We start from the raw sequence: 20,217 nt of genomic DNA, 5'->3' as shown, positions 1-20,217 counted from the left end.
CATCCTGGCATCACTATCTTGAGCCACTGTCCTCCGTGGAGAGACCCCAACCTGACCTGCTCCGAGCCTGCACCCCCAGGGTCCCTCACCCCCAGGCCTGCCTCTGCGGCTGGGCCCCGCAGGCTCTGGGCACCGGAGGGGGAGGGCCCCGAGGGCTCAGGGCGCTGTTCCAGAGGCCAGAAAATGGAAATTGTGCGAAAAGAATCCCCAAATCCGGCCGGGCCCGAAGCCCACCGGCTTACATAAAGCCCCAGGAGCCCTCCCGCCCGCCGCGGCCTCCCTGCCTCGGGGTGAAGACTCGGCGGGCGCCTGGCCAGGCCGTCCTGGCGCTGGCACCATCACCGACCCCCTGACCAGGGGCCTGGCGTGACCCAGGGAGGGGGCAGGGGTCTCGGCCTCTTCCCACCGTCTGCCCCGAGAAACATTTAACTGGCCTTTAATCACATTAGCAGCCGGCCCCAATTAGGGCCGCGGGAGGGGGAGGCAGGAGGAAACCGCCAGCCGTGTCACCCGAGGATAAAGATCCTTTCATGCCCTGGGCCTGGCCATGGGCAACGCGGCGGGCCGCCCTCCCCAGCCTTTGATTGCCGGCGCCTGGGCCCTGCCGACGCCGCCATCTCTGTGCCCCTCCATCCCCCAATGTGCCATCGCCCTCGGGTGACCGGGTGGGGACGCAGGGCAGCGTCTGAGGCCCCGGTCCATGCGCGCGCCCGCACCCCCAGCCGAGGCCTGGCCCTATCCGCCCGCGTGCGCACGAGGAGCGCTCGAGGGGGCGGCGGGGGGCTCGCAGAGGGCCCGGGGGGACTCGCCGCCTCCTCTGCTGACGCCGAGCGCCCACCCGGCCGGGACCCTGGTAAGGTCGCTGCCTATGTAGTAGTTCAGAGGGAGGGTGACCCCCCGCCATGGGCTGCCTGGGCAGGTCACTCGTGCTCTCCTGGGCTCGGGAGAGGAGCGAGACAGTCCGTCCTCCTGGGCCCGGAGGAAGACCCAACGCGCCCCGGGGCCAGGCCCAGGCCCAGCCCGGCGCCGTGCTGGCGGGTCTCCCGGGGGTCCCGGCTGCGGCGTCGGGCCCCAGGCGCGCGGGGAACACGGGGCGGGCCTGGAGCCTCCCGTCGGCTCGCCAGCCCCGCGCGGCGGAAGGCGGGCCCGTGCGCCCTGTCGAGGGGTGAGGGCCGCCTTGCGCGCGGGCTCCCCCGCGGTGCTTACCTTGCTCTGGCGCCCGGACCGCGCTCCCTTGGCCCCGCGCGCGGGCGCCCCGAGGGTCGGATCGGGGGCGCGCTCCGGCCGGGCCGGGGTCGTGCCAGGACAGCGGCCGCTTGCGCCGCCGGAATGCTGATGCCGCCGCCGCCCGAGACTCCCGGGGGCCGCCCGGGACCCCCGCCCCACGGCGGCAGCTGCAGCCCGGAGCCGCGTGACCCCGGGCCCGACCTCCCCGCGCTCGGCTGTTTGTCCGCACACAAAAGGGAACACTCATATTTTTCTTTCCCCGGCACAGATTTCACACCCGCCCCATCCCCCCTCCCCCAGTGACCCCCCACCGCACACACGCTTCGCTGAGAACCGCTTTCTCCCTGCACACCCACTTAGTCTCGCCTTTCTCCACTGTGCAATGCCATAGTTGGACTCGAGGATGTCAGCATAGCTTAGAAAGTTTCATAGAAAGTCAGAAAGCAATTAGAGAGGCCCTTTTATTGGAGTTTCGTTGGTGCCATGGAATCTTTTAAAGGAGAGCCTGAAGCACCGAACACAATCCCATTAAGCCGCCCAGACTCCCACAGTTCTCAATAGGGGTCCTCAATACTTCGACAGACTTTCGCCGGCTCATTGGGAACCGCAGGGTTTCAATCGCTGGGTCCGCAGCTGACGGACAACAGCGCGGCCTTGAACCCGGGCTGCGTCCTTTCTCCTCGGAACTCACAGGGGTGAAACGGCTTGCAGGCCCCAGTGAACGTTAATTAACGTCTGCAGAGCGCTCCGAGGTCTCTGTTTGACAAGTGCGATGAAAACTTCGAGCACTTCAATACAGTCACCCCACATCCTATTTGTTTGAATATTTAAAAAATTCCAGCCAGTTTCTAGAAATGCGAGCTCGATTGAAACAGACTTTTTACCTCCCTCTGCTTTAAAATCGATTGGCTAACATTTGGAAAATGGGTCAAAGAAATTATGCTTCGCTGAGAAGACCACGTATGACCAAAGTTTCAGCTTAATTGAATTTTAGTGCCAAATTATAACTCACTGGGTAACTGCGCTTTGGCGAAGGGGGTGGAGGAAAAGCCGTGAAGGAAGGGGGGCAGTTGTAATGGAAATCCAGCCGCCCTGAGCTGTGGCAGGTCGGCTGCACCGTGTCATGAGAACTGCATCGGCCACCAGTAGCCTAATTCCAGAGGAGTGAGGTTATCAGGCTGTGGCTTTTCCGTGGGAAAACTGGGGATTGGCCCCTGTTCTATTTGTGGTTTTTTGCTTAATATTCTTGTGCCTTATTGAATGTTGCAGACGAATCTTCTACAGAGCATAGCTTTTCCTTCGTTATTTTAGAGAGTAACTTCTGTTCTTGCCAATAAAAATTAGTCACTTCTTTTCGAAGACAATATGTAAAGAAGGCAGGTGTTTTAAAGAAATGATGTATTTAACAACAACAAAAAAAATAGGTATTTGGTTGTCAAAGCAAAGTGCCAGGTTTAGAACCATTAGGATTTTGCTCCTGGTGTGTCATCACAGATGTTCATTTTGTTAAATAGAAGTTTGTATCTGGCAGTTTCAGGATTAATTTTAGGAATGGAGAGTAGGTGATCAGCTCATGGCTAAGGAATTATAATTTAGATGGTGATGAAAGGAGCATGAGTTATGGGGGAAACAGGCTGTTTACTAAATCTATAATGGGGTAATTAAAAATGAGTGTGCAAAAATAGTGTTTAATTTTTGAATAGCTTGTATTAGTCATCAATTATTTCGAAATTTTTCTCAAATTTGTCCCCTTTTCCCTCCTTTCATTCCCCCGCCCCCAGCCCTGGGGCCAGCGTCAGCCAGCTCCTGGGCCTCTGACCTCTTGCTCTGCACATGGCGCCCTCAGCCAGTCAACTGTCTTTCTCCATTTTCTTTGCTGAGATGCGCCCAGCCTCTTGGAGCCTGCGTGGAAAAGGGTTTCAGGCTTCAGGACCTCTAAATCCTACCTGGGCACTCTCCAGCCCTGCCTTCGACATTCTGCCTCAGCCACGTTGGTTCCTTCACTGACTCTTTCACAAACTTTTCCTGCCTCTAGACTTGCATCACACCCTCTGCCTCCATGAAACCCCTTCTGCCTTCCTCTCCACCTGTCCAGATTGTGCCTCTCAGGCGCAGCACCTGTCTCCCTCAGACCCACATTGACCTGGCCCGTCTCGGACTCCCTGGGAACGGTCTCCACCCCTCGGTGGTCGTGGAGAGCCTGGTGCCACCACCTGTATTTCATTGCCCTGTGCTTCTTTCTCACGCTGTAGCCTGACTTTGGGAATATTTCTGGTTGAGGAGAAAACATCAGAGGCTTCTTGAGGGCAGGTATCATTTTACACACGTCTTGGGGCTGGGTCAGCACGGGGCACCCAGAAAGCAGGGCATCCCTCAGTCAACTGCACGTTGATTTAATAAATCAGACTCCCCTCTCAGCGAGCAGGAAGGAGGAAAACAGTTACAAATGCAGCCATTCCCCAGAGGCACGAGAAGCGGGCATGCTTCTTTGTTGAACTCCTAGAACCTGTCACTGGACTTTCTCAAACAACATACAATTATTTAAATTAAACGGAATCTTAAATTGTTTAAAAGATGAATATGACACGGTCAGGCTGCAGTAGAAAGTGGAGGAAAACAAACACAAGCAAACCCAGACATCCAAACAGTTCAGTCCGCTTTGGGTATTCTGGGTTTGCCCAAGAAAAGGAGCAGGTTCCTGAGAAACAAGCAAGAAATTCTAACAGTGCCGTCATGGCTTGGCGAAGGCTCGTGGAAACGGTGCCTCTGGCCAGTTACCTGCATGCTGTGCTCACGGGCCCCTCATCCTGGAGGTGGCCCAACCCCACTGCAGGTCCTGGGTGGTTCTGAAAAAGTGCCATTCCAGTGGCATCCCCACAGCCCTGGAGGGACAGAAGACACGCCCTTTCCTCAGGGGAGCCGGGCTCTGGATCCTGCCCAAGAACTGGCGACAGGACCTCGCCCTGAAGAGGATGACAAACTCCACTCTGGTCAATAGCTCATGATGAGATGAAAGTAACGAGATAAAAACGACGTGAACAAAGCCACTTTTAAAACTCCTCAGGGAACAAAGAGATTAGCAGTTGCTGTGGTACGGAAGACGCGGAAGACGCGGAAATGATGAAAATAACTCTCTCGGGAATTTGAAGGAGGAACATTTAGCATTTAGAATTCAGTGAAAACGTGTTAACGATCTATTTGCGAGCAAGGTCTCATTTCTCACCACTTAATCAAATTAACCAGATCAGGAGTATTAGCATTTAAATATGTATTGGGGGTCTGAAGGGGGTGAAGGGGGCCATCACCAGACTTTCCATCTTCACCTGAAAACTGAACTTCCTTCTGGAGCTTCAGATCTCAGCTCATCTTTGCAGCTACCAGTAAGACAATTGAAAGGAAAAGCAGGTATCTGAAACACAGAGCCGGGTTTGGGGCACCGCCAGCTTACAATGTCCACGCGTTATTTTCAAGCTGTTTTAAGAACTTGAAAAGCTTCCTCGCTTTCTCCCTGAGGAAGTTTTAACCAATGGACGGGCAGTCTAAACCTTTGCCATCCGTGAAATCATTGTCCTCCAACCAGGGACTCCCCAGATGAAACGCTGATTCTGTTCACCTTATTTTTGGAGTATATCTGGATGTTCTGAGTTTGCTCCAGTTCAACAGTTTAATAAAATATGTAAGTTCAGGTTCAGTTTAAATTGGTTCACTAGTTGTCCTTCAGGGGGAACAAAAAGAGAGAAACAAAGCAAAACAAAAACACCTACTTCAGACGTACGGTCCAACACAGACTTGCCACCGGGGTTCGGGCCAACGCTGGTGAGCGGGAGCTGCGTGTCCGTGTATTTGCAAGGACGGCTTTGGGTCAAGCCCAGGCTTTCGGTTTTAATCCTGAACGTGGCTGCTGGGTGAGATGCTTCTTAGGTTAATTAGACGCCAGGCCCCTTCTCATATCAGACTGTGACGATACCGGTCCACAAACCTTTGGGGTTGGCTGTTTTTCAGAATTCGCAATTATTTGTTTCAGATTTTAGAAAGGGAATACAGTGTAGGAACTGTAAATGATGCAATTCTGCAGGCTGGGAGCAAGCCCTCCCTTAGCAAACCCACGGGCGTTTGCACGTGAACATACTAATAGTCAGTCGCTCTCAGTGGCATAAATAGGCCTCACTTCGGTGTAGTGTGCTAAATTTATGAAACAACTTTTGGGTTTTTGGAGTCTGGGCCTTTTGTGTAAGGGAGTGTGGTCCTGGATTGCAGGAGCTCGCCTCTTTTCCTTAAAAAAAAAAAAAAGATACCAGCTCCAGGGTCCTTCAAGCTCCTTGACCATTGGTCAGTTTTAATTGTAGCACTGGTGTTTACAGAATGTGAATTATCTTCAGATAATTCACAAAAAGTTGTGGACCAAGGACCACACTTCAGCATATTAAAAGTACTCTTGCTAACATTTCCGAGGCTCATTTCCCCATGTCCTCCTCTAGGTACCCGAGCGACTGCAGGAGGCATCCCGCTGGCTGGCCACAGCACCAAGGACAGCGGTGGACCTTTGACGGCCACGCCCCCCCCTCCCCGCTAGGAAGCTCTCCCATGGTCAAAAAAGCTGCAACTGTCTTCAATTGCCTCTGACCTTTTGAACAAAAATAAACTGCACATGGGTAATAGAACCTGAGGTCCTAAGAGGGCCTTAAAATGACAAAACTTAGCCACCAGCCTGTTGACGGGATTCCTGTGGGGGGTGGGAGGTTGGGTTACATAAACTCTGCCGTCCCATCCCGTCTTGTCTCAGCGAGTCTCCGTGACCTATATTAAGTTGTAATAAACATCAGCTATTTCAAGAGGTAGAAAGATTTTGCGCAGAAATAGTGAGCATTCCGATTTCAATGGGAATGTGATGTGTATTTTAATTAGTACTTTTTCATTTTATAAGAAAGGTCACGAGTTGTTTGTGAATTTGATTGAGCTTTTTCATAGGGCCCATGGGAGCAAATTAAATGCACACGGGCTGCGTGCACTCTCAGGAAATGTCAGAATTCTTCATTAGACTTTATAAGGTGCAGGGCACAAGTGTGCGACCCGTGGGACCGCACTTCTGAAATTAAAGTGGAAGTCGTGAGCAAAGACGACGGCTCCGAGAGCATTTGGTTTAGGACTCGACTGTTCGGGAATCCACCCTGTGCTCAGAGCTGAAGGGTCCTGCTTCAGTCTTGCACATTTTTAGCGGGTCTTGACAATAACTTGTGGTTCCGTAAGTGTGCATTCCAGAGGTACCAGCTTCACGGAGATGGCAGCTCACAAGAATAAAAGGGGGGAGGGTTTGAAGGCCAGTGCTCCCCGAGTGGAAAGGGCTGGGAGGGAATGGGCGGGGGTGCAGCAGGTGGCTCTTGGGAGAAAACTCTGAAAGGGGCCTCTGGGTGCCTATTTTAGAGTTGCCAGAAGTAGCAGGATGGCCTTAAAAAGGTGATTGACATGGTGGCCTTCGCCTCCTCTCTCTCCCACAGGCCCAACATCTGTGACCTGACACGTGCACTTAAGACATGCTGGTGGGATGCCTGAGCTCGAAGGGTTTGAACGTCCAGCTGCCGTGGGACCCAGAGCCGCGCCTGCCGCGGGGCGTGCTTTCGTCTCAGGTGCCTCCTGACGTTTCTCCTGCTCGCGTCTTTGCACCTGAAGATCTTGAGATGTGGCACAGAGCTCTTTCAGTAGGAAGCATCTGTTGAATTTTACGTGATTAAAATCAGGAGAAGCAGGGGAAAGTGTAGGCGGGAGAGAAGAGAGTCGGAGGGACGGATGACAGTGAATCCGGAAATGGCCCGAGGTGAGGGGGTTAAGTCACTGCTCTGAAAAAAAGGGCCCTGCCTTGACCCAGCGCCCAGAGAGAGCCGCAGAGAGCTGGTCACAGGGGAGAGGGGTTGTGTCAGATGCATCAACAGGGTGCATTTATGGGGGACCTGTCATCCAGCCGGGCAAGAAGGGGTCCAGTAACACGTCCTTGGAGAGGTGGTTCCTGCATTGAGTCCTAGGGTGAACTGGCATTGATCAAGGCGAGGGGCTGGCATTGATCAAGGCGAGGGGCTGGCATGGTTGATGCACAGAACAGGCTCATCCGGGAAAAAGGAACAAACAGCCCGAGAAGGGAGGGCCGGGGGCCCTGGGGTCCCCTCTCCATCATGAGGCCTCCGTTCCTCAGCCCCGCTTCTCCACGGCCAGAGGACGGGGTGGTCTCTTTCCCTCCAGCTCTATCTGCCCAACGCTGTGCTGGATCGCAGCAGGGAAGTTCAAGGCCTGCGGATGTCAATAGGTCAGGAAAGAGAAACACTGATGGACAATTTTTCCAATGTCCTCTATACACAGATGTTTGAGGGTTTGGATTCATAGACCTTTTTGGCTTATACCCAGGTCTCTGTGTCAGGATTGTCGTTAATCCGTGTGTTCAGTAGGCATTTATGGAGTGTCTGATGGGTCCAGAGTGCTGGCCCAAGCACTGAGGTACAACGGTAGGTGGGTGCGGTTTCTGCCCTCGTGGGGCCTACAGTCCGCAGAGGAAGACTTTTTTTTTTTTTTTATTGAGTTATTGATAGGTTACAATCTTGTGAAATTTCAATTGTACATTAATCTTTGTCAGTCATGTTGTAGGTGCACCACTTCACCCTTTGTGCCCACCCCCCACCCCACCTTTCCCCTGGTATCCACTAAACTGTTCTTGGTCCATAGTTTTAAATTCCTCATATGAGTGGAGTCATACACAGATTATCTTTCTCTCGCTGGCTTATTTCACTTAACATAATTCTCTCAAGGTCCATCCATGTTATTGCAAATGGAATGATTTTGTTCTGTTTTGCAGCTGAGTAGTATTCCATTGTATATATTTACCACATCTTCTTTATCCATTCGTCTGTTGCTGGACACTTAGGTTGCTTCCACGTCTTGGCTATTGTAAACAGTGCTGCAATAAACATTGGGGTGCACAGGACTTTTGGGATTGCTGACTTCAGGCTCTTTGGATAAATACCCAGTAGTGGGATGGCTGGATCGTATGGTAGTTCTATTTTTAGTTTTTTGAGGAATCTCCATACTGTTTTCCATAGTGGCTGTACCAGTTTGCATTCCCACCAGCAGTGTATGAGGGTTCCTTTTTCTCTGCAACCTCTCCAACATTTGTTGCTATTAGTTTTAGATATTTTTGTCATTCTAACGGGTGTAAGGTGATATCTTAGTGTAGTTTTGATTTGCATTTCCCTGGTGATCAGCAATGATGAGCATCTTTTCATGTGCCTATTGGCCATCAGTATATCTTCTTTGGAGAAATGTCTGTTCATGTCTCCAGCCCATTTTTTGATTGGGTTGTTTGATGTTTTGTGATTCAGTTGCGAGAGTTCTTTATATATTAAGGATATTAAGCCTTTGTCAGATATATGACTTGCAAATATTTTTTCCCAGTTAGTGGGTTGTTTTTTGTTTCAATCCTGTTTTCATTTGCCTTGAAAAAGCTCTTTAATCTGATGAAGTCCCATTTGTTTATTCTTTCTATTGTTTCCCTTCTCTGAGAAGGCATGGTGTCTGAAAAGATCCTTTTAATACTGATGTCAAAGAGTGTACTGCCTACGTTTTCTTCCAGAAGCCTTATGGTTTCAGGTCTCACCTTTAGGTCTTTAATCCGTTTTGAGTTTATTTTGGTGAATGGTGAAAAAGAATGGTCAATTTTCATTCTTTTACATGTGGCTTTCCAGTTTTCCCAGCACCATTTGTTGAAAAGGCTTTCTTTTCTCCATTGTATGCCCTCAGCTCCTTTGTCAAAGATAAGCTGTCCATAGATGTGTGGTTTTATTTCTGGGCTTTCAATTCTGTTCCATGGATCTGTGCACCTGTTTTTGTACCAGTACCATGCTGTTTTGATTACTGTAGCTTTGTAGTATGTTTTGAAGTCAGGAATTGTGATGCCTCCCGTTTTGTTCTTTTTTCTCAGGATTGCTTTAGCAATTCGGGGTCTTTTGTTGCCCCATATGAATTTTAGGATTCTTTGTTCTAATTCTGTAAAGAATGTCATTGGGATTCTGATTGGGATGGCGTTGAATCTGTAGATTGCTTTAGGTAGAATGGACATTTTAACTATGTTTATTCTTCCAATCCATGTACATGGAATGTCTTTCCATCTCCTTATGTCGTCATCCAATTCTCTCAGAAAGGCCTTGTAATTTTCATTATATAGGTCCTTCACTCACAGAGGAAGACTTTTAACGATGACAACGACGTGTGGCCCAGGGAGCTTTTGCCATGTAGGGGGTGGTCAGTGCTGTGCATGAGGTATGCCGGGAGGAGGGAAGACCACCAAACAACTTAGCGTCTCTGAAGGACAATAAGCCCTATTTGGGGCTGGAGGAGAGGCTTTGATGGCAGTGGTGAGGGCAGGGGCCAGGTGGCGGGAGACGGCTTCTCTCAGGCTCGTCTGTGGTTGTGAGCTACCTGCTCCTAGATACCAAGCATTACAGAGGTTGAAGGTGTCCCATCGAAGATGTTCTACTGAATTAAGTTGATATTTTATATAAAATGTTCCACAACATTAGGGATCATTTGACATTGCTTAAAGAAAAATTTGATTTCCCAAATGTAACCTGGGTTGCTGTTTCAATGTCAGATTAGCTTCCTGTTGAATAAAGATTTCAAGAGCGTGATGCCAAGAAGTGGTGGGGACTCAAGGCCGTTTCTGGGACGACAGTGACCTCCCTGTGGATTAGAAAGGCAACTCAAGTCTCGCAGAAGCCAAGCAGTTAGACCAATTACGTTTATGAACGTATCCCCAGACCGTTACAGAGACAGGCTTCACCCCCCGCCGGCCCCGTGTCTGGTCTGATGGGGAGGCTCGGTCTGGCTCGCTTGAGCTGTATCTTGCATTCCTTTTCCGGGCTTATGAGGGAGGCGGGGGTGTGGACCGCAGCACAGAAGCAAGAGCTCCCACCTGTTCTGGAGCCAGCTGTTCTGCGCTTGCTGAGGGGAATCAGGTGAGAGCAATTTCTAAGAATGTCTTCTGCACGTTTCACATTTTCTTCCCAGAATGTGGTAAAGCCTTCACTTTGTAGCTGTGGATGCAGCAGTGGCTTGAAGCACTGGTCAGAATGCCGACAACTTCCAGGCAGGCCTCTCTCTCAGGCCCAGGAAGCTGCTTGTCTGTGCGATGAAATTGATTTTGGGCTCAGCCAAATACTTTTTTCTTTTCTTTTTCCATTTTTTTTTTTTTAAAGAGCAACCAGTTAGTAATTAGTTGTTCAAGTCAACTGTTTTTTCTCCTCTTAAAAAATTTTTTAAAAAATGTGATAGAATTTTTTTTTCTGGGCAAATTCTTAGGATTTAATTGCACTTAAAAATTGTGGAGCCTGTCAGAGTAAATTGCAGATAGAATAGTTTTACCCAATAAAACTAGTCCTGTGATTGTCACTATTGTCAGGCTTCTCAGATAAAGTTGTGGGAAGGACAATTTAAGTCTCCACGCTGAACCGCACTTCAAATCAGTATTCAGCACGGAGCTCATCACTCTGGAAGACAAGTACCCAAGTCAGCAGCCGTGATGGTGGGGGAATCAGGCTTTGATTTTTAAAAAATGATTCCAAAACCTACCCCCCCAAAAGAAAAAGAGAAATATCTACCCCACTGGTTTTAAGTTAAAGCAGTGTAATTTAATCTGTGAAAAACTTTTTGAAACGATGAAACAGTTTTGTAGCATATTAAAAATAGGAAAGCATGAGCAATATTACTAGCTTCATGCAAAGTTGCATCTGCTCTGTGGCTCAGTCAAGCTCCCATTGATTCCCGGGAGCAGGGAATCTGCTACACGGCCTGGATAACGGTGGCCTTTTTTTTGGCCATGGAAGAGGGACCATTCTTAGGGTATGCAAAGCGCGGGGTTTTTTTTTTTTCCTCCCTAGGAAATCCTTTCATCCTTCCTTCCTCCATTTTTGATAAGTGAGCTGCTAGTGCTGAATCAATTTATCTTCATGAAAGATGAAAATCAGAACTTTCTAGAATATGCAGCTTATCTGTACAACGCAATTTTGATTTCTGGGGACAAGAAGAACCCTGTACTTTTTATTCTTGTTCCCAGAGTCCAACGCTTGTATCGCCCAATAGTAAACCTCAACCAAACAATGATTGAATCTACAGCGGATGGAAAGTAGTTCCACTATTGTTTGAAATCACTTTCAAGTTAACCGTCTTATGTGTGCGCATTACTAACGTATCATTTATATGGATATTTTGTGTAGTTCCCTATAGATCGGGATGGACGGGGAAAGGCACCTTCCTTCTGTGAAAGTATCGGCTCGTTTCTACTCTTCAGCACGGTGGAGAAGGTGAGTTGACTAATAGGTGGCTAAGTTGTTGGAACTTTTAAGGAGAAAGATGCTCAGTGAAAATACAAACATAGCTTAGGGGTTGGGCGTCTGGCCTCCAGAAGCCGACTGCCTCAGGGCCAGCTCCAGGTCTTCTGCTGGGACTGCGTGCGAGTTCCTGGGTATCTCTACACCCGTTTCCTCGTCTGCAAAGGATGTGAGTGTCGGTGTCTTCAACAGAGAGCTGCCGTAGGGACTAACCTGAGAACCCAGGTAAGGTACTGAGCACGGAGCATAATGATGTAATTAATCGTTAAGGAGAAAACAGGATCTTACAGAAACAAAGTTAGAAAAATTAGCGTGGTTGCATATTTGTCTTATGAGTCATGTGTTTTTCTCAAACCACATATTAAGAGTATTAGCCTATCATCTGTTAATATGATTATGTCCCTTCTCAATATCTGAGTCTTACAAAGATTTATAAATTTGTTACCCATGGAAGTTATTAGGTTGTTGGGTGTGTGTGTGTGTGTGTGTGTGTGTGTGTCTGTGTGTATTAAATGTGTCTGGCCATTTTATATATTTTGCAAGCTGTCAGATGACAGCAGCAGGGCTGGTATCAGCCCCTTGTCTGCTCTGGAGCCAAGGAGGGTCCCTACAGCCAACTTTAGCTTGGAATCAGCAGCTCTTGTGTATGAGTGTGTGTGAGTGTGTGTGTGTGAGTGTGTGCCTGTTTGTCGCCTACAGGAGAGCAGGAGAGAGGAAGGGCTTGGGCAATGGCGACCTCAGAGGCTGTCTCCCCTGACACCACTGGGGATGTAGGAGGAAGTCTTCCTTCCTCTTCCTCCTTGTGGAAAAGGGCAGCCAGAGCCCCAGAGTTGGCCAGTTCCCCAGGTGCTCCCAGAAGGTGGTGTCCAGGCTGGTCCGTCACAGAGGGAGGCCTGAGCAAGGTGGAAGGAAAAGGACATGGACTGCAGAAGATGGCCTTGGGCAGATCTGGCTCAGCCCTGGGCCTTGGGCAAGCTGTGGAACCTTCCAGAACCTCACATTCCTTCTGCTGTGTGAAGATTAGCTAATGTCACCAAGAGTAGCTGCAGGAGCCCATTTACAACATGGGGGGGCGTGATAGATGCCACTTGGTATAATAACACCATCCCAGCTGAAAAAGAAGCAATTGCTTTCTGAAGCAGTTTACTTTTATACAAGCTGGAGGCAGCAATCACAATAGGACCTGTGAGATAAGTCAGTGGTAACGTGAGCCAACGGATTTTGTCCAGTCCTGCCCTCTCCAGATCTGTTCTGCTGAGCACACTGTTTTTCACAAAGAGCTTTCCCACCTCGTCGTGTCTCTGTGTTGGAGAGAAGAGAGAGCCCACTTACTCCATGAATTGCTTCCCCACATAAAGGCCCTGCCAACTTCTTATCTTAATAAGGGCCTGAGAAACTTTTAAAAAATCCAGATGATTCCCTACCCAGTTCATTCTGGATACCAGAGCCGGATCACATTGTAAATGTTGAGGGAACTTTGTTTATCGACACTGGAATAGGCCCAGCACTAAAATACCTTACATATCTAGTATTTTAGAATGTGAATACAAAAATACTATTAATTTACTTTCAAGCTATAAAATTAGGTTCAAATCTGTCCACTACAAACCTTTCTGATGACATATTTAAGGTGACTTGGTAAAAAATAGGGAGGATCGGGTCCACGAATGTAAACCTATTTGTATAGAATATGGTTAATGATCAGTTGTTTGAGTGCATGTGGCTGATGTTGAAGACTGGTTTGCGTGTGTAGACAGAGGCTAGATGTGTCTTGTTTATGAAATGACATTTTCCCTTGAAGTTCTGAGTAAGGATTGGGTAATACATTATTATAAAATGTACCAAAACCGCTTATATTTTTTCCCCCAAAGAGGACCTCGCCCTAAACTCCTGTGCGGTCCTGTGTCTTCAGTTACGTGGTCTTGTAGCTACAGGGGTTTACTGAGCCCGCCTGAGTCACTTGCTGACTGGCTCTGGTTCTGTTCTCAGGGCTTTGCCTGTGCTGATGCATTTATTCCCAATATCAGTCCGGAGAGATGGATACTCTTATCATCTGCATCTTGCAGGTGAGGAAATTGCAGCTCAGTGGGGCTAAATGCCTCACCCAACGTCCAGCGAAGAGTCACACCCGGCGTCAGACTTCCAGAGCCCGCGTCTTCGTGACTGTGTGATGCTACCTCGCGGTAGGAAGGAGGCATCTGGGGACCTGTCGTCTTCAGTGACAGCTTATTATATTCAAGCTATATAATCATAAATACGAATGGGTATGAACAGGACCCGTTGGGCAAATTTCACGGTGGCAAGGGTTTCGAATTCGGCTTGAAACAGACCTGTGTCATCGGCTGCCTCTCGTAGGAATTTAGAAACGTTTACCCAGTTTGAACAAAATCACCACAGCGTGATAACCCGAGGATGTTTCCAAATTGAATCTGTCCTGTGAAACTTTAAGAAAGAATTGATATTATGTTATAAATATGGATTCCACGTACAAGGAAAACTGTTAACTAATAGCTAATGCAATTTTAATTTTAAAGGTCGTTCTGTGTTTACTGAGTATCTCTCAAGTACCGGGTACTGAGAGAGTCTTCTCTCAGGAGCTCACGGGCTGCAAGGAGGAGAGAGAACCACACTGAGAGAGAAGAAAATTTCTGGGTGGACATGAAGAGACTGATAAATATAAAAGTGATATACTGGGGGTGTAAAGAGTCAGCGTTTTTAAATAACAATCTTCCGTTTCTTAAGAAAACGAGTAGTTTCAAAAGTAACCAGTTGAACATCAACATGGGAATGCTGGTAAAGGGCAGTAACAGTAGTGAGATTCTGCTTGGTGGCTGCATGCCATTGAAGCTGGAATGTCTCCCTGGAGCTTTATTAAACAACTGGGACCCAGACAGATCAACAGACTGCTTAGCGAGGGGCAGGGTACTGCATTTCTGACATTCGTGGATGTCAGCACGTCTGATTTGCTGGTTGAGTGAAGTCAGCGGTGATCAAATATCCTCGAAGGGAGCCCCGTCCCCCCACCCAAGTCCCTCGACACTAGACAGCCCCAAGGACCCGGGCAGGCGGAGGGGAGAAGGTGAGGAATAAGTGACTTTTAGACTCTGGATCAGTCTCATTAGGAACTCAGATGTGTTTGTGCTCATTTCGAAGCAGAAGAAATATACTTTTAGAGGAGAAGAGAAACCCAGCTCTAATCCTGCCCACTGGAGTCCATGGCATAACTTCCAGATGGTGATATTCAGATTCTTTTGATATTCCTCCAGCTAGGAATCTGAAACACATATGAGAAAAAAAAACTTAGGCCCTGAGAAAAAAGATAAGCATAACCTAACTACTGACAGTCTCTTGTCTGTATTTACGAAATGATCACCTCCTCATGTGAATGTCATGAAGTCAGCTAAGGGTGATATTAGAGTGTAAACCTCACTCGTGGATCCGTGACTTCACCTGCCCGTTCCCCCTGCATTCCCAGTGCTCCGAACAGAGTCTGGGATGTTGTACGTGCTCAGAAATATTGATGACCAACTGACTTAATGATTGACAGGATGAATCCAGAATGGAAGGCATTTCATAGAGCAGTACCTTGTGGTAAACAATTTAAAGTACACTGGTAGGGGCTGGCCCGTGACCCAGTGGTTAAGTTAGCGTGCTTTGCTTCTCGGCCCGGGGTTCACTGGTTTGGATCCTGGGCACGGACCTATGCGCCGCTCATTAAGCCGTGCTGTGGCGGCATCCCACATAGAAGAACTAGAATGACTTACAACTAGGATACACAACTATGTACTGGGGCTTTGGGGAGAAAAAAAAAAGAGAGAGAGAGAGAGAAAGATGGGCAACAGATGTTAGCTCAGGGCCAATCTTAGAAAAATCAATCAATCAATCAATCAATCAATCAAACACATTGATAGGCCATTGAGAACTTAGAACATAGTGGCATTTGATGATGTGATCTCCTCGAACCTTCCCCTAGGTTCTTAAACAACTGAAAAAGAATCAGAAAGACCCAAGGAGGAATTTCAAAGAACACATGACTAGTTTACAAACAAGACCAAAATAGCACGTTTGAGAGATTCCACAGCCCTAAAGGCTGCAGTGGTTTGGAAACAAATCGGAAAGTGGGCGCGCTGGTGAGAGCAAGCAGCAATTGTGTTTCAGGAGCCATTTTTGAGAATTAATATTGAGAGGGGAGAAAGATTTTCCTTTACTGTTGGCTACACGATGGCTCCCCATCGTGAACGGTTTTAACGGCCTAGAGAATTTGTTTGGCAGACCCTCGGCTCAAAACCCAAAGGAGAAAAACAAAGTTCCCAGAAGGATGTCAGCTCCAGGCTATGGGAGTCAGTTTGAAATATCTTAGTTTTAAGAAGGTGCCAGAATTACATAATTATTCACAACTCATAAGAAATTAAAATACCTCTTCCAAATCTGAAGTTGTGAGATAACACAGACCACAAATTCTAGACTCGTGGAGAGTGTGTGCATCTTTTACTCTCCCACACAGAACCCACATCAAAATGTCTGGGCTGAGAACACACGGCTGCACTCCCCTCGCGTACCTTGGAGCCCCACACAGGGGGAGCGCTCGCGGGCTGGCTCCTTCCGGCACTGACTTGAAGGAGTCTGGGGCCACTTGCGATGCTGAGAACGCAGCACGTTGGAGAAGCAGGTGGTCACCATGAGGCACCTTCTCTCCCACTCACAGTCAATCCGTACGAGGTGAGGAACAACCGAGAAAGTCCTAAAATAAAGGTGCAGAGGGATGGGGGGAAAGCGGGGAATATGGAGAAACGGTCAAATGAGGCCAAGGAGTGTGTGGTTCTGGATGGAACCTCTGCACATTCATCCTGACGGTGAAGAACTTGGAGGAGCCCGGCACCTCATTTAAGCAGACTCCTTTTGAAAGCTGATATTACCTGTTAAAAACCCAAGGGAGTTGCCTTTGGTGGACAGATTAAGCATCACTCACTCAGTCCCATTTTAAGGACCTACCCCGCCTCAAGGCACTTGTCACTATAGGGTGATCAGGTGCACAAACCTGTATGAGTGCGGTGCATGGCGCTGAGGAGCCCAGGAGAGAAATGCAGGTGTGGGACACCCGGAAGCAGGAGACAGGGTGTGCCCTGGCGTGTGCAGTGGCTGTGAGCCCAGCACCGGAAGGAGCAGCCTGAGCAGAGATGAGGAGCATGTTTGACGCATAGGGGCTCAAGGGTGTAGGGCTGCAGAGGTGGGGGGACCTCATGACCATCGGGGGCTTTGTAGGCCATGCTGAGAAGTTGGGACTGGCCGTGGGCAAGAGGCGAGGACCCAGAACAGCTCCCAGGCTCCCCTCTTGGAGCCACAGGTACATGGCAGCTCACGGCAGTGGGACTCCTACTGGGGAAAGGTGAAGGGACCTGTAGGATGGGGACTCGGGAGAAAGGCGGAGAATGAGAATGTCGAGTCCTCGGAGCGTCGGGGAGAGCTGAGTCTGTGGGACTCTCTCAGTTGACAGGTTCTGGTAGCCATGGCCAAAGTGATTTATTGGAGACAGAAGCCTTACTGTGTTGACAGAGGATTGCGCAGGAGGCGGATGGGGGTAGATTCTCGAGGACAGAGGCTGTGACTTACTCATCTCAGGGTCCACTGTAGTGCACAGAGTGAGCGCCCAGTCGATATATTTTACTTGGGACTATTTCCCTCTATGTCCACAGACCGTCATTAGCAATGCTCTTTCACCAACCTTATCTTATGCAATTTTTATAAAAGCACATAATCTTGACATAGGAAACAGTCTTATGAATTTGACCAAGGAGGAGAAGGGACGAACCCTAGATCCAATTTGTTTCTCCACTTTTCTAGTTGGCCTTGGAGTCGTATCTTCGGGTTGCCTGTTAGCTGCCTGGGGAACTAAATTCAAGAAACGATTTCCACCACATTCTACTGAATACCTACCATCCACCAGAAGCACATGAACGGTGTGTGGCTGCTGCCCTTTGGGAACTCACAGTCTGCTTTCTTTGCTTACTCTGGTGGAAAGTGGATAAGCTTGAATTTTCTGCAGAAATGATACCCACGGAGAAGTTAGGACCAGAAGAGTACCAACAGCTCTCTGAGTTGGGAAACCCTTTAGGAGACCAGAGACCAGGAGAAACATGACAAGACGACAGTTATTATGAGCACAAGAGAGCTGTCTTCAGTAAATCCCAACCGTGGAGGATTAACTGGCCTCTGCCAGTAACTCTGCCAGCGAAGGGGTTAAAATAACAAATAAATGACTTTATTTAGACTTGAGCGTTTCTGGCATTTTTTCTAGATTTTTTTCCCCACAGGATTTGATGTGACAGCTTTTGTTTGCTCACACTTGTCTCTCTTTTAAATTTCTCATATCAGCAGGAAAAGCTATTTCTTTTTCCTGTAACATCTTGAGCTTGGTATCCAATGAAGGGAGAAATTGCTCTTGCATTACTTGAAATTATAATATGATACCTAATTTTGGGGGGAGAAAAATTAGAGTAATTTAGATCTCCAGGCACTGCCGATTTCGCAGGCAGGTCATTTGCAACATTATTGCTGATTAGTCACCCATAAAATTGTTTTTATTGCGGGGGAGGCGCCGTCATTTCTTGTATTCTTTAGAAACGCTGGTTCTGAGGCTCATCCAGACGCAAGGAGGAAGGTCATCATCCCTTTTGAGAAGATAGCCTGGCCCTGATGGGGCTCTGGTTGGGGGTGGAGAATGTCTCCACAGGGCTCAGACTGTCCTGATTCCCTGATAGAGAGGGAGGGAGCAGGTTGAGGGAGAGCCAGGATGTAATCCTCTTTAAACTGATCATCCCTCTTGAAGACATCACCCTTGGGACCATGGTAATGTCAACTGCGCATGCGCCATTGCAGAGCGGCTTTCTTAAGCACGGGTAGGCTTCAGGTCCTGATTGTTTGTGCACGGGCAAAGGTTGCCCAGAGAAGTCTGTCTTTTCTGGACTCTGCGAGATCATTTACAGACTACGAACAAACTGGAATTTGTTGGCTAATCATTTCAAAGCAATTTGGGAAAGAAATGTTCTGTTTCCTGAAGTTTCCTTGTGGGAGTGAGAATCTGTTTTTTCCAGTTTCTTTCACATTCCCAAGGCCTCTTCCAGAGGCCACCGTTTTCCAAGGGAATTCGCTTACGAGTGTCCACCTTTTGGCCACTGATTTCCGAGTGAGCACACACACAATTCGTTTGAGTGGGAATCTGAACTCCTGACATCTTTCGGGGCTGGGGAGAGGGTGAAATCCATCCTGCGATTTTCAGAGCAGAAGGGCCGATGGCCGGATCCATGCAGTCTCAGATGGTTGGTATTTCCTAAACTTTTCTGTGTATATCGTTGAAAGCACAGCGTTACCACTCTAAAGAAGGACACCGAGGAGCCAAATGCCAGTGGAGTTCTGTAATGTGGGTTGCAGTGTAAACTGTGGTAGGGTTGAACTGAGGACTGTTCTAGAAAAACCTGTAAGTAATTAAGCTCTCCCTCCAGCAAGGTAAAAGCTGAGTCTCAAGTATATTAGTACAAAAGAGAGGGAAACCTTTGTTGGTGGTTATACTATTTTTTTTTCTTTTTTAATGTAAATAAATAAAGAATTCTGGCAAGACACAAAAGTCTCGTATCTCGTTACTGACCTAAGGAGAAGAAAACAAGATGCAGCCATTGTTGGTTGCATGTTTCAAATTGCTGAGGTCAGGACAAAACTTAGATTACCCTGTTTCAGCAACTCCCAAACCATGTTCCAGGGAATATAAGATATTTCTTGGGGAGGAGGAGAGAAAGATTTCATGGCCAGCTCAAGAATGCTGCTTGCCTCAGTTTCACCCAGCACTTTCTCATCCCCTGCGACCACGGAATCCTTTTTCTTAGGCACCTGCTAACATCTTATGGGAAATACTACTGACTTCACCCACGATGGAAACGCCACCCACTAGCAACTGATCTGCTCTCTCTCCTCTGTGCTTGCTCCATAGTGCTTTATCCACGTCGGTGGTGTTGTACACTCTGTCGTGATGTGTGTATGCAGCTTTCAGGACTGACTGCACCCTCTTTGAGGACAGACACTTTTCCTGTCTCATCTTTGCATCCCCAGTGTGCCTGGTATTCTATTACTGTTTGTCAAACACTTGTCCCATGGTGCATCCCTGAAGGACTTTGGCACACTTTGGACCTGCTAACAGTGATGAAGGTTAGAAACAGAAGTTTGAGAAGCAGGGGAGACAATGGAAACAAAGATTGGCAGAATGACTCCAGCTCAATCACTCCCTCTTCCTGCATTCCATTTCCTCCGTGGAAAGCAGATAGCTTTGGTGGACTCTTTATCTCTCTCGCGTTTGCAAGAGCAAAAGCATAAAGAAAAATTTTCGTTGTAAAATTAGGAAAAGAAATAATCTGATGGACTGAGGCTCAGAGCAGATGCAAATTAAGTTCACTGGCAAGGTTGAGTGGGCAGCGGCATCCGGTGTTCACAAAGGGCTTGGAACAGAGAGCACAGGGCTCGGAGGAGAACGCTTAACCACTTTCACTTCCGTGAGCAATCAGAATGAGTGACAGTGCTCTGGAGGGGGACTCAAGGCTGTCACCAAGACGGATGCTGACAAGACAGTGAGATGTCCGGG

The 20,217-nt window shown here is 48.3% G+C and overlaps 1 long non-coding RNA gene across 1 annotated transcript; it reads left to right on the top strand.

The window, feature by feature from the left end:
* Positions 1 to 384: 384 nt before the first annotated feature.
* LOC139079221 (uncharacterized) lies at positions 385 to 19,212 on the top strand. The gene is made up of 5 exons (XR_011532599.1): positions 385 to 853; positions 6,723 to 7,039; positions 11,478 to 11,564; positions 13,581 to 16,310; positions 17,433 to 19,212. It is a non-coding gene; the product is annotated as an uncharacterized lncRNA (long non-coding RNA).
* The last annotated feature ends 1,005 nt before the right edge of the window (positions 19,213 to 20,217 follow it).

Source organism: Equus przewalskii, chromosome 25 (genome assembly GCF_037783145.1).
Source record: "Equus przewalskii isolate Varuska chromosome 25, EquPr2, whole genome shotgun sequence".
Taxonomy (NCBI): Eukaryota; Metazoa; Chordata; class Mammalia; order Perissodactyla; family Equidae; genus Equus; species Equus przewalskii.
The sequence above is the reverse complement of the archived record's forward strand: the minus strand, read 5'-3'. Positions and strand labels throughout refer to the sequence as shown.